We start from the raw sequence: 15,682 nt of genomic DNA on the forward strand, positions 1-15,682 counted from the left end.
AATCATTAGTCCGTACTTCAGTTACTCGATCCACCTCAGTACGAACCAAAGAAAGAGTGGAAAAGAAAGTAACTTAATATTTACAGTTAAAACTTTAATATTTAATACTTATGACACTGTGTATGTAACTATGAAATCTATTTATTATAAACATAGCATGCAAACAGAAAATAAAGATTAAGAAAATTATAAGTTGTTATTACCATGACCATAAACTGTTATAACATAAACACGTAAAAGTATATGCTCGCAAATACAATATCACAATCAGTCATACACTTAAGAAATATAAATTAGTAATGGTGTATAAAAATAAAACTGTCTATATGTGTGTGTGTGTGTGTGTGTGTGTGTGTGTGTGTGTGTAAAATAAAGAAAGCAATATATATTATATATGAAAGAAAAGACTTATAAATGTAAAATATTCAAAAGTTTTCTGTTTCTTTTACGAATACGTTTACATGCCTTATTATGTTGTTTTAAAGTATAATAAATGCGCATACGCGGAAAAATAATTTTATTAAATAAATTGTTGGTAAATGTGGACACGGCGCTTCAAAAGTTACATTCTGTGCAAGTTGAAATAAATAAATACCAATGTTTTTTTTAAAGCAATTACTTTCAAACGTTTTCACAAATATTTCCTCTAATTGATGGATATAAGCACAAAAATTATTACTTGGTAAATTTAATTTTCCAAAAGGATTTTCCTCTGTATTGTAAGCTCGGAAAGAACAATACAAAGCAGTATCATCTAAGACAGTCATATTTTCATTTACATAATCTGTACACGCTTCACACGTATGCATTTCTGTACATTTTTTTATTAAATATCCGCAAACATATTTAAAGGCATTTACTTCTGGTCGTTCCATGTTATGATAATCGTGATTAGGAATATCTAATATTACACGTACCGTAGATGGAATAAATTCTGAGGAAGTAGACGGATTCGAACCTGACACACCAACTAAACTTAACATGCGATCATTATCTGCAGCACAATTTTGCGTATCTGAATGTTGTAACATCTTCATACTAAATAATTTTTTAAAGGCACGACTAAATTGTATCGGTGTCGGATTTACACAATTACCGCCTTGTTGTCTAACACAGCCAAAGAAATTTTCTAAACAATCTTGATTGATTCTTCGTGTCCGAATATGTGGAAAATTATGACATTTTAATTTTTCCCAAAGTTGCATCATGCTGTTGATAGTTATTTGCCAACATTCGAAGCATTGAACTTTTACACGAAATTTTTTCTCATTAATTACATTAATAGTTTTTAAAAAACATAACATTTTTTCCAAAAATTCAATTTGTTTTTCGCTTCCTGTAAATACTTGCGCATATTCCTTTGGACTATTTAAAGTGGAAGAATTTAAAATATCGAATAATTTATCAAAATAGTCGATAAAATCTATTGTTCCAACTGCTGCGCTTGGAAGAAGGCCCAAGGACAAGTAAGTGCACATATGCCTGCACACATACGATTACTGAGAACTTGAACAGCGTATGGTACTCTTATTTTATCAAAATTACTTGGCTCGATGCTTTTGAGTTAACTTTGGGGCCAATTTTATCCACTCTGTTTACTGTCTCTGTTATAAAATTCAATAATATTATCCCATGAAGCAACTTTGTTATTTCCAAATTGTATATTATGTTTCAAATTATCACGAGTTCTTTTCATTAAATGCGGAGTATCGATCAATATATATAGTACCTCATGTCCGTCAACTAAAAAGATTGAATTTTGTACAGAAATACCTAATTCTCTCGGGATAGTTGTGTAAAGTTAGATCCCATGTCCGAAATTAAAGCATGCACATGTACTGCATGATACTGCAGTATCACCGCAATGTTGTAATTTACGTATAACATCAAATAGAATAGGTTTCAATACATTAAATTTACATGCATTCTCGACAAAACAAAAGCAAAGGGGAAGTTTCCAATTACCTTTAATGCTACGTGCCATAATAACTAAAACACTTTTTGCAGGTAACGGTTCTTTCTGATCATTACCGGTATCTTGAAAACCAATTATTTCATCTTGTGAAACATTGTAAAATAAATGAGCTTGTGGACTCATTTCATCTATGTACAAAATGCAATGACATTCTAATAGTGGCAATGAATTTAACTTTACAGCTAACACATAAAAAATTTTATCATTTATACCGGGTTTAATTTGCCACGTTTGTGTAAACTGCGTATGGCAGGTAATGCTAATTCTTTTTGAAGTTCTTTATAACATCGCGGACTTAGAAAGTATATATACCTAAAGCAAATTGTTTAAATTCGGAACTATACCGTCTTCCACGTTTGCTTTTAATTTGCGCATCAATTTGGGCAGATAACTGATAAGCAGGGTATGTTGCGCACAGGGAGTAAGATATAAGGAGACCGATCTCCATACTTGGCTACCCGCAAAAACCTGGCCTGATTTTGAACGAAAGTTGAGTGTTAAATGTTACCACTCGCAGCGCTTGTGTTCCATTATCGGTGGGTCACGTGACGATCCGTTTCAATGTTCAAGTGTCAACTTGGCGACAACAGTACGTGCCGACACGTTACGGTAAAACATTTTTTATATAAAACAATATCTAAATATATATAATTGTATATTATTATATAAAATATTATATAAAATATGTCCATATAAGTTTTTTTTCTCTTGTATAATCTCTGTTTGTATGTACAAGAAAAATAATAAAAAAAAGAATTAGAAAATAATTAAAAGATTAATTTTTGCATTGTCCATTTTTTGCCTATATATAATCATATATAAATGTAGTAATGTATATAAAATATGATTATATATATTTATATATGATTATAGATAAACAAATTTTTCACATTTGCAGACTTTATTTTTTGAAAAAAAAAATGCAAAAATTATCCTTTTAATTATTTTTTAATTCTTTTTCTTATTATTTGTCTTGTACATACGAACAGAGATTATACAAAAGAAAAAGAAACATAGTATGGACACATATATGGACATATTTTATATAATAGATTATATAATATTATATGATTATATATATTTAAATGTTTTTATATAAAAATTTTTTTAGTGCGTTGAAACGTTTACGTTTCATTCCTCGTTCTCTGCCATCAGCCATAATACCGATCAGATTTACGTAATATTCATATAATTCGTATAATTTATTGAAAGTGAAAAGTATTGAAATGTCTTGTTTTGTATAATTCAATTATTTATTTTTATAATTGGATTTAATAATAATAATTAAGTTATTAGTTTAATAATCCGGATATTTGAGTTTAATAGTAATACAATTGAATTAACTACTTATGTTTTTGGCACCCCGTGATAGTACATATGTAATTGATTTTTTCTTAATGTACTTCAATGTAGTAAAATTCCAACCTTACGGCATCGCGTAATTTTGTTCAGCCGTCTGTCACCAGCAGCGAGGGTACTTCAGGGTACCGTTTTTGGAACACCAGCGCCACCAACTTTCACCCAAAAATTGACCACTTTCATAGTATGGAGATCGGTCTCCTTATATCTTACCTCTATGAAGTTGGCCGGACAACTTCAACGTATCGAACTTTCATTAATTGGAATCGATTGGTGGTCGTTTGGTGGTTTTTGGTAGTCTAGTCCAATCGTTTGGTGGTTAGTCGTTTTCCTGTAAAATAAAAATGAAATTTCCAGTGTGAAGTTAGCCGGACAATTTTTATTTTTCAACCAATTTAACTTTTTATAGCTCATTCGACGCGGAATCGTTTGGTGGTCACGAATATCATCATAAAAACGTTTGGTGGTCAACCGTTTTCCCAGAAAATAAAAAAAATCGTATGCGCATAATGCTGGACATATCACCACTGTGCCATTAGCCGGAAAAATTGTATTTATCACCCAAATTGACTTTGATAGGGCTCAATCGGCGCGGAATCGTTTGGTGGTCACGAATATCGTCATTAAAACGTTTGGTGGTCAATGGTTTTCCTAAGAAATAGAAAAAACCGTACTCTCACGCCATTAGTCGTATGACTCCGTGACGTTAGCTCGGTAATTTGATGGATAAACATTATTTATCAATCAAATTGACTTTCATACGGCTCAATCGACGCGGAATCGTTTGGTGGTCACGAATATCGTCATTAAAACGTTTGGTGGTCAATCGTTTTCCTAAGAAATAGATAAAACCGTAGTCTCTCACGCCATTGGTCGTATGACTCCGTGACGTTAGCTCGGTAATTTGATGGATAAACATTATTTATCAATCAAATTGACTTTCATACGGCTCAATCGACGCGGAATCGTTTGGTGGTCACGAATATCGTAATTAAAACGTTTGTGCGGTCAATGACGATATTCGTGACCACCAAAAGATTCCGCGTCGAACGAGTTGTATGAAAGTCAATTTGATTGATAAATAATGTTTATCCATCAAATTACCGAGCTAACGTCACGGAGTCATGCGACCAATGGCGCGTGAGAGTACGGTTTTTTTCTATTTCTTAGGAAAACCATTGACCACCAAACGTTTTAATTACGATATTCGTGACCACCAAACGATTCCGCGCCCTATCAAAGCCAATTTGGGTGATAAATACAATTGTTCCGACTAGTGGCACAGAGGTGATATGTCCAGCATTATGCGCATACGGTTTTTTCTATTTTCTGGGAAAACGGTTGACCACCAAACGTTTTTATGATGATATTCGTGACCACCAAACGATTCCGCGTCGAATGAGCTATAAAAAAGTTAAATTGGTTGAAAAATAAAAATTGTCCGGCTAACTTCACACCGAAAATTCCATTTTTATTTTACAGGAAAACGACTACCAAACGATCGGACTAGACTACCAAAAACCACCAAACGACCGGCTCCGGTAACTTAGCCGGTCAACTTCGACTTTATTAATTTTCATATTTTTTTATTGTTTGTTGGTCGTTTGTTGGTGATTGTTGGCCTAATTACAACGTTTGTTGGTTCTTAATTTTTTTTTAAATTTAAAAAGAAAAATTAGCATTAAGTTAGCCGGAAAAATTTTATTTTTAATTTCAAAAAACCCTAATCGATGCGTAATCGTTTGCTGATTATTGTTGGTCTAATTTTAGCGTTTGTTGGTTTATTATTAGTCTTAAAAACGAAAAAAAAACGAAAAATTATCTCACATATTAAAGTAATCGAAGATTGGTTTATTTGCCTACGACTTAAGCTTTATTTCTATCAATTTAAGGCTAACATCTATAAAACTGCCATATGAATACGGGCCTTAACATCGGCAGAAAATCACGAAAAGATAAAGAAACATGGTGGTTCGTGGGAAGCACACACGCACACACACACACAACGAAGGGGTGCGAGGGGGGGCCTTTGGCCCCCCTCCCCCGCATTCACCGCCGGTAGGCTGCGTGGACCTCGCTTTACAACATAAAGTACATGCTAAGTTGTAAAACGAAATTATAAAGTACATGCATGGGGGAGGGTGCAGGGGAGAAAAGCCTTTCTGTTCACGTGCGCTCACGCATGTAAGTCTCCTTGCACCCCTCCATGCATGTGCTTTATAATTTCGTTTTACAACTTAGCATGTACTTTATGTTGTAAAGCGAGGTCCACGCAGCCTACCGGCGGGGTGGGTGCGGGGGAGGGGAGGGCCGAAGGCCCCCCTCTCGCACCCCCCCGTTGTGTGTGTGTGTGTGTGTGCTTCCCACGAACCACCATGTTTCTTGATCTTTTCGCGATTTTCTGCCGATGTTAAGGCCCGTATTCATATGGCAGTTTTATAGATGTTAGCCTTAAATTGATAGAAATAAAGCTTAAGTCGTAGGCAAATAAACCAATCTTCGATTACTTTAATATGTGAGATAATTTTTCGTTTTTTTTCGTTTTTAAGACTAATAATAAACCAACAAACGCTAAAATTAGACCAACAATCATCAGCAAACGATTACGCATCGATTAGGTTTTTTTAAAATTAAAAATAAAATTTTTCCGGCTAACTTAATGCTAATTTTCCTTTTTAAATTTAAAAAAAAATTAAGAACCAACAAACGTTGTAATTAGGCCAACAATCACCAACAAACGACCAACAAACGATAAAAAAATATGAAAATTAATAAAGTCGAAGTTGACCGGCTAAGTTACCAGAGCTCAAACGATCACCAATCGATTCCAATTAATGAAAGTTCGATACGTTGAAGTTGTCCGGCCAACTTCATAGAGGTGCATGACACACAACACGATGATATTTCACAGTTGGCAATAAGAAGCGACCAATCAGGCGAGGGCAAGGCAGTTCACGCCAACAAGGATCGCGACGGAGACACACAACACGCTATACTGCGAGTTCACAGTTGGTATCACGAAGCAACCAATCAGGCGCGGGCAAGGTTGTCCACGCTAGAGTCCTATATAAAGAAAGAAGCGCAACCGAGCAATATATATAGCTACTACTCGTCGACAAAATGGCTGCCTGATATCACGTGATATTCCCCTTCTCTTTTATCTAACTGGCTCTTTAGCTCCAGAAAAACGGAGTTCTGTGGCTGCGTTCGCGTTCGTTTTGACGCTTTCAGCGCTATAAGTATCATTCTGTCCTCGTCGCAGATCGAATATCAAACGTAAAATGTGGAGAAGCAGAATGACGCGTGGCTCCGTGTATGTGAGTGTAAAAAAATCGAAAGAGGTTTTCTTTGATTAAAGGGAGGAGGGAGGTTATGTTATACATAGGCTATACCTTATACCTTTTTAATTTATTATAGATTGCCGTTTGAGTTAATTAACTAAAACCCTCAGTTGGAGACACGGTGATAGGCTTATCCCGAACTTAAAAAAAGTTTAAGTTAATTATTTGTAACGTGGAGTCCCAACGTGCTGCTGTTCGTTAATATTTTGAGTTGTAACAAATTTAAAGTGAATATATATTCATATAAAAGTAATTTGATCACAGAAATTTTAATACTGACTTAATAATAAACTGATTTATTTGATCGTAACGTGTAGAATAATTTTGCGAAGATCCAAGAGAAATCCATACACTATTGACAGAATAATTTTTGTGATTAATGTGAGTATTTGTTGCTAATAAAGTGTCACTTGTTTCTTTAAGTCATTGATTAAGTACTATCTTTGAAGATTTTAATAAGTAATTATTTTACATTTCCAGATCAACAATGGAGAAAGACTCGTTGATATCAAATAGACCAGCATATTTGGAACAACTGAAAGAAGAAGCAAAAAGAAACTCGAGAATTATAAAAAAATTAAGAGCCGAGAACAGTGTAAAAGATATGAAATTGGAATATCTAATTTACCAATTACTGTTATTAAAGTTAGTTCAGTGAATACCTACTTTTGTGTAAAAACAATGTTTAATCGATTGATTTACAGAAACAATTTCTACTGAAATCCTTTTAGGCCCGGTTACACCAACCTCTTGGTAAGCTAACTGATAGTTAAATCATATGTCTATCTTTGTCTAATGTGAAGGAAAAACATATGATTTAACTATCAGTTTACCAAGAGGTCGGTGCATCCGGACCTCAATCAGATAAAATTTAAGGATCAAAATAAAAGGATCAAAATAAAAGGATCAAAATTGGATTATGTATTTTATTCCAAGATTTGTAATATTTATTTGTGTAAGTTTAAAAAAAAAATTGTGAAAAAATAACATAAACATACTGTTGCATGAATATGATTAAAAGTAAAAATATATTTATTTGAAGTAAATATTTTCAATTATTTATTTTAATCAATTTTCTGTTAAAAAGATTCATTTTTTATAATAACTTTGCTACTGTCCGCATAGTCTCACATGCTACTGTCCCACAACTATAATATAATTCACTTGGCCTTTAAAATACTATTTGTCGGAAATTTCCGAAGAATACGACCTTGGCCATATTTTGTCAAGCATCCAGGTATGCAACATTTGTTGTAACCTCCCATGATGTACGATGCACAGATCACATTATAAGATTACATCACTCAAAGCAGGAAGAAATCCCGTCTTTAAAATACTATTTGTCGGAAAAATTCGAAGAAAACGATCTTGACCATATTTTGTCGAGAATCCAGGTATACAACATTTATTGTGTACTATGATATCCAAACAGATGACATTACATGCCATTGCATCACTCAAAGCAGGAAGAAGTCGCGCCACTGTTCGTCGACAAAATGGCGGAGCCAATCAGCAGCCGATACACCGGTTGCGCTTCTCTCTTTATATAGGACTCTAGTAGCTCCGGTAACTTAGCCGGTCAACTTCGACTTTATTAATTTTCATATTTTTTTATCGTTTGTTGGTCGTTTGTTGGTGATTGTTGGCCTAATTACAACGTTTGTTGGTTCTTAATTTTTTTTTAAATTTAAAAAGAAAAATTAGCATTAAGTTAGCCGGAAAAATTTTATTTTTAATTTCAAAAAAGCCTAATCGATGCGTAATCGTATGCTGATGATTGTTGGTCTAATTTTAGCGTTTGTTGGTTTATTATTAGTCTTAAAAACGAAAAAAAACGAAAAATTATCTCAATATTAAAGTAATCGAAGATTGGTTTATTTGCCTACGACTTAAGCTTTATTTCTATCAATTTAAGGCTAACATCTATAAAACTGCCATATGAATACGGACCTTAACATCGGCAGAAAATCGCGAAAAGATCAAGAAACATGGTGTATAAGTTTATAAGTTCTACTTTTAAACATAAAATTGTGCTTAAAATGGATTAATTATGAATTTATCATTTTCTTCCCATGAACTCTTCATTCAAGACGCCTAATTGTCAAAGTACGTATAAAATAAATGTCAAACTTACCATATGTGCTAAAAAAAATGATAGAATAAAGTATATCATACATACCTAAATGTGATCACTTAAAAACATGATACAGTGTTTCATGATATGCGCATTATGTTTGCGTTTAAAGAACTGAAATTTAAATAAGTTGTATTTTTATAAATAAAGATTATTTTATGTGATCATTAAGAATATATATTATTTTATAAGAATATAAGCTTCAACCTGATTGAATTTACATAAAATTGAAGAGAATTCTCGTATTCATACGTGAATATACGTTTCCTAGTAGAATTTTCTTGAAAAAAAACCTACTTCTCCAATGTATGCTTCTGTTTCTCACTTGTGGAAAGTGTTTTACTGTAAAAATTATAGATTTGTTTGAAGTAACAAAACGTCATTTTTTTTAAGAACCTTATTATTTCATACAATTTTCATATAGATCCTAATGTTCATGTCTTTTACAATAAATAAGTACTATATGTATCTCAGGTCTATATTCCACTTCTTAGCAAGAACTATTCTTACAAATTATCTGCCAATCTTCGATTATTTTAATATGTGAGATAATTTTTCGTTTTTTTTTTCGTTTTTAAGACTAATAATAAACCAACAAACGCTAAAATTAAACCAACAATCATCAGCAAACGATTACGCATCGATTAGGCTTTTTGAAATTAAAAATAAAATTTTTCCGGCTAACTTAATGCTAATTTTTCTTTTTAAATTTAAAAAAAAATTAAGAACCAACAAACGTTGTAATTAGGCCAACAATCACCAACAAACGACCAACAAACGATAAAAAAATATGAAAATTAATAAAGTCGAAGTTGACCGGCTAAGTTACCGGAGCTGACTCTAGTCCACGCTAGTCAGGGCAGGCACACACCGCACAGACGCACCGAACAGAGAGCAGACAGGCAACCCAAAAGCAGTGAGGTGCAAAAAGAGCAGACCAGGAAGCAGGCACATGCGCAACGGGTGGACGCCTCGGCTCGGGCAAGACCAAGATTCCACGACGATACCAGAGTGAGGTTATGATGACCAAAGAGATTTGACCCAAAAATGCTAAGAACTGGGAGGCAATCTCATAGAAAATAAAAATCACACGCGTCAAGCAACAAAAGACTTGCAAGAATCTGCAAAAAAAATAGCCCGAAGGCAATTAACGGCAGCAGAAATGTTGACTTGAAACAGGAGCGAGGAAATCTGACCACTACCAATACTCACACAAGAGAGAGAGCAAGAGAGAGAGAGAGAAAAAGAGAGAGAGAGAGAGAGAGAGAGAGAGAGAGAGAGAGAGAGAGGGGAGTGAGGAGTAAGGGAAAGGTTAGTGGAGAGGGTCGAAAAGATACTGACAATGAGGGAAACTAGGAGTAGAGTGAGAGTGGGAGGTGAAACGGGAGCAGGGTGTTGGAAGGCAAAGGGGTGAGGCAGGGGTGTCCGTTGAGTGCGGATTTGTTCAATCTAATAATGGCTGATTTGGAGGAGGAGATGGGGAAGGTAAAATGGAGAGGGGTGAGATTGGGGGAAGATAGAATATACTCATTGATATATGCAGATGATGTTGTGCTACTGGCAAAAGATAAAGGGAGTATGAGAAGTATGATAGAATGGTTGAAAGGGTACTTGGACAGAAAAGAATTGAGTTTGAATACGGGGAAAACAAAAATTTTGAGATTTAGAGAGGGAATGGGTAGGATGAGTATAATGAATTGGAGATGGAAAAGAAAAAAGATAGAGGAAATGAAGGAAATAAAATATCTTGGGTACACATTGCAGAGAAATGGAGGGCAGAAGCTCAAGTTAAGGAAAAAGTGACGAAGGCAGCTGCAATAATGGGGCAGATATAGGGTATTGGAAAGAGAAGGTTTGGAAAGAATTGGAAAAAGAGGATAGGGTTCTTTGATAAATTAGTATGGACGGTGGCAAGCTACGGAGATTTGGGAGTGGAAGGAGAGAGGGGAGGTGGAGAGAATGCATGAAAGATTCTTGAGATGAGTGTTAGGAGAAGAAGGGAGAACGCCGGGATATTTGGTGAGTGAAGAAGTGCAAAAGAAGAAATTAAGGAGCAGGGCAGGAAGAAGAGCATGTGGTTTTGAGGAAAGATTGCTGGAGGGAAGGGGAAGTGTGTTGGCACAGAGATGCTTATTGAAGATGGGGGACAATATAGCAAGGGGAAGGAAACTGTCGAGATAGGAGAAGGAAAGAAGGCAGTTCTTCGAAATTAGAGGAGTAGATTTGCGAGAACTAATAAGGGAAGAAGGAGTAATAAATATTGAGGAGTTGGAAGAAGGGTCAAGGAATTGCAGAAGGTAGAGAGATGGGAGAAGATAGGGAATGTTAGGTACAATAAATAATATAAATTGGTTAAAAGGGACGGTATACTGGAGTATTTGTTAAAGGGTTGGGGGGAAAGTAGGTGGAGAAGAGTAATGCGTTTTAGACTAGGCAATGAGATGAAGGAGGGAAGGTATTGGCAAGAAGAGGGCGAAAGAGTGTGTAGGTTATGTGGTACGGAAATGGAGACGTGGGAGCACGTATGGGAGAAATGTAGGGAGTGGATCAAAGGAGGAGGCGGAAGTTGGCAAGAAGCGTATATGAGGGTATTTGGGGAGGATGGAGCGGGGGAGGAGTGGATGAGAGAGGTGGACGAGGAAAGGGGATGTGGTGAGAGAGGAGGGTGAATGGAGAATGCGGGAGAGAGGCATGAGAGAGTATGAGTGAGTGGAAAGGAGTTGTAAACGGGAACGGAAGTCCATGCGATAGGGTAGGAGGGGGAGAGAAAAGAAACGAGAAGCGTGCGAGGCGTGCGGGGCGTGCGAGGCATGTGAAGCGTGCGAGCGAGATAAGGCGAAGAGTAAGATAGAATTAAGTTAGCGTTAAGTTTTGTATTTGTAAAGATTGTAACCCCAAGGGGAACAATATCTACCTATCTATCTAATATAATATATAGGTTACATTAATGTTACATTAATCCAAAAGCGCGCCACACTTTTATTATAAAAGAAGACTTTACGATAAAACTCTGATACAAGTCGTGCAGTTCCGTCATTTATATACTGTTCTTATACCATTGTTTGTCGTATTTTAAATACGAGAAACGAATCCCGTCAGATGCCATTTATCGGATGACCCGATATTTACATATAATCGTATATAATTAAACATTTTGAAACAAAATTATGTATAATTATATATGTATATGTTGAATAAAACACGTTTTTTTATAGGGGAGAATGGAGGAATTACAGTCATCAGGCAATGCCGGTCACCTGTATTTTATATAAACCAACAGTTATATCAAACTTTTTTTGTCTCTATTAGTTTACACACGTGATTATCGAGTAATTTATTATGCCGTGTCTATTAAACCAACATAAATTAATAAAAATCTGGTGATTCTTATTTTACATCCTTTTTCTTATAAGAATCGATGTACTTTTAATAAGAATTTTGCGAAATTTTTAGTAGTTAAAATTACATCTAACCGTTATTTATGATTTTTCTGGTTCTTTAGCTTTCATTTCGCCCATATTAAAACGATGACATCGTATAAATACAAGTATATTATTATTTACTATAACAAATTCACTCGGTTTTTGAGGTAACGGTAGTCGCTTGCACGGGGAAATTGCAGTCGTGACGCACCTGTTAACCATCGGGCACATGCCTGCAAACGTCGAGTGACAGCGTAAACATCATGGTATGTATACCTGTATTTATACCACAAATTTGGTAGAATTTATCCAAACTCAGTGAGAAATGAATAATATACATGATTAACATAGAAAATATGTTCAATTTGATGGACATTTCAGTCTTGAAATAACGCCGGAATTTTAAGTTAAAATTTAAATTTTTCTGTTAATCATTAATTGTAATTATATTTTCAATTTAAGATGCCTCGTTGTAGACCAAGAAAAACCGAAAGAGGAAAATGGTCCTCAGACGAGCTCAGAGCAGCTATCGGGGCAGTAAAAGCTGGAATTCCCATTCGTCAGGCTGCGACTGCATCGAACATTCCCTTCAGCACTATCCAGCAGAGATTCAAAACCGGAGACAATTCCTCAGAGCCAAGAATGGGTCGAAAGCCTGTTTTTACAGCAGCCCAAGAAGCTGCGTTGGCTGATACTTTAATAAAGTTAGCGAAAGTGTTCTACGGACAGACACCTCTTCAAGTGCGCTGCGCAGCATTTGAGTTTGCTAAACGCCACAATAACCTCAATAATTTTAATAAAGAAAAAAGGTGTGCTGGCGTAGATTGGTTCTACGGATTCCAAGCTCGTAATCCTTCAATCCGCGTGAGGAAACCAGAGGCAACAAGCCTCAATCGTGTGACGGCATTCAATCCGGAGGCTGTAAAAATGTTCTTCGATAACCTGAGGATCGTGATGGACAAATATAACTTCTCGCCATCCCAAATTTAGAATATGGACGAAACAGGAATTACAACAGTCCAACAGCCCCAAACTGTGATCGCTGCGAAAGGTCAGAAGAGACTTGGTGCTATGACCAGTGAGGAAGAACTGTCACAGTCATCTGTGCTGCCAGCGCTGCGGGGAGTTTTGTTGCTCCAATGTTCAATTTTCCTTGTCAGAGAATGGCAGCTGGCTTATCAACTGATGGCCCTATCGGAGCAATTTATCATTGCTCAAAAAACGGGTGGACGACTGCGGAACTGTTCCTTGTATGGCTGAAGCACTTTGTGGAGAATTCAAAATGTTCAAAAAAGACGCCAGTCTTACTGATTTTGGATAATCACGCAAGTCATATTTCTCTAGAAGCTTACGAATTCTGTCGTGACCATGGCATAGTGATGGTTTCATTGCCTTCACATTGACTTCAGCCATTAGATGTTACTTTTTTCGGTCTATTCAAAGCTGCGTTCCGCAAGGAAAGTGATAATATGATGAAATCTGAGCCGCTGCGTAAAATCACTGAATATGATCTGGCTTTACTTTTTAGAAAAGCTTACGTAAAAGTTGCTTCAATCGAAAAAGGGATTTCTGGATTTAGCTCGACCGGAATCTGTTCACTCAATCCAAATATAATTCCGCAAGAAGATTTCGCGGCTGCCTCACTGCTACGGCCAATAAAATCGAATCCACTCAGCAACGAAAACATCACACCGGAAGAAGATTTCGTGGCTGCTTTGCCGCTACAGCCAATAAATTCGAATTTACTCAGCAATGAAAAGTTTTAATTTATATATTTTTGAAGCGTGTGAGAATTTATATTTTATTACTTTGCATATACGCGTCTCCGTGTAATACACACAGATATCTGTAGCATACGCTGCAGACCCGCCTCGATACGGGTACCCGTACTGACGCGGGTATAACGGGTACCCGTATTGACACGGGTAGCGGGTACCCGAATCGATACGGATACCCGCTACCCAAATTACCCGGGTACCCGCGGAACCGGTCCAGATCCGTATACAACGGGTAACGGGCGAAGGGCGGGTATCCGGGTATTCCAAACTGTAATGAAAACATCACACCGGAAATATGCAACAAATAGAGCCATCGCAGACTGCTATTCACGACGATACCTTGATATCACCATCGATTATCGCAGATGCAGCATTCAATATCGACGAGCTTCCAATGTTGCTTGTGGATTCATGTGACAAAACTTCGAGAAATTTTGGTCTTGGCGGAAAAGAAATTTTATTCGCTCATGTATCGACGAGCACAGCTGGTAAAGAAAAAATTTTATTTAATTGTGCATCGACGAGCACCATGACGGCTGTAAATACGCTGCTGAACACCGAGAGAACATCGCCGATTGTTGAACCTACTGTTTCCCCACTGCCGAACATGAGCGACATTGCACTCTGCCTGTTGCCGAAAGAAAATGTGCCACCACAGAATTCTGTACCGAAAAGAGCTGGTCGGAAGGAACAGCAATCAATAATCATCACCAGTTCCCCCATGAGAAAATAATTAGAAGTAAAGAAGCAGAAGAAAATAATTAAAGGATAATGAAGAAAAAAGAACCAATTGAAAAAAGGCAGAGAGAAAGGCCGAAAAAACCGAAAGAAAAAGAGCTGAAAGAGCAGGCGAAAGAAGAAGAGAAAGAGTAGCCAAAGAGACAAACTAATGAGACTGTAAAAAATGTAAAAAAAAAGTTATAGTACAAAGTTGAAAGCATTTAACTTATTTTTCGTTTTTTGTTTGAGAGATATACTGTTACCTGTATAATAAAATGTTTAAGTAAGACAGTATTAAAAAAAAGTCCTATTATTTATAATAGTTATAGGTAAGCGCATAGTTATAAATAAAAAAAACTTATTTCTATCTATTTTATGTCTAACAATCTTATTTTTTTTACCGATACAAGATTTTTTGGCCTCCTATCAAAATATAGCCCGCCGAACCCTGGCTGCTAGCGACCGGCTGGCATTACCCCAAAGGTGACCGTAGTTACCCCCGAAAGCTGACCGCGGTTGTCCAAGAGGCGACCATAATTACCCAACACGTCGGACAATTGCGGTCAATTCAGAGATTTTTATAATCAATGCAGGCTTAATTATTTATTAGCTTTCTTGACTTTTATGCTTTTACTTTCAAAGAATGATTGATGAAGTATCCGTCAACTATTTCATTTTGATTCTAAAGACATTTCTTTTTCAGAAAATAAGAAATAATTCTTACTGACTGCAATTCCCCCATTCTCCCCTACATATGTACTTTTATATGATTATTTATAACAATGTCCAAAACAGGGCGTGATATGATCTTATCTATATATAATCATATTCGACCAGATCTACTCTCATATTTAATAAGGTCAAGCTAAATATGATTATATAAAGATTATATAAAGATAAGATTATATCGTGTCAAATTTCGGATTTGATTATATATGATCATATAAAATTAC

At 35.9% G+C, this 15,682-nt stretch overlaps 2 long non-coding RNA genes across 3 annotated transcripts in view; both read left to right on the top strand.

Annotated features, from left to right (window-relative positions):
* Nucleotides 1–15,682, top strand: part of LOC139815811 (uncharacterized) — a 141,175-nt gene that overhangs the window by 111,522 nt on the left and 13,971 nt on the right. The gene's annotated exons all lie outside the window — the stretch shown is intronic.
* Nucleotides 6,380–8,156, top strand: LOC139815809 (uncharacterized). Of its 2 annotated transcripts, none has more exons than XR_011732825.1 (5): nucleotides 6,380–6,651; nucleotides 6,752–6,902; nucleotides 6,993–7,056; nucleotides 7,156–8,069; nucleotides 8,142–8,156. It is a non-coding gene; the product is annotated as an uncharacterized lncRNA (long non-coding RNA). The 2 variants fall into 2 exon arrangements; XR_011732824.1 differs by having other exon boundaries at nucleotides 8,139–8,153.

The sequence above is a fragment of the Temnothorax longispinosus genome, chromosome 7 (genome assembly GCF_030848805.1).
Source record: "Temnothorax longispinosus isolate EJ_2023e chromosome 7, Tlon_JGU_v1, whole genome shotgun sequence".
NCBI lineage: Eukaryota > Metazoa > Arthropoda > Insecta > Hymenoptera > Formicidae > Temnothorax > Temnothorax longispinosus.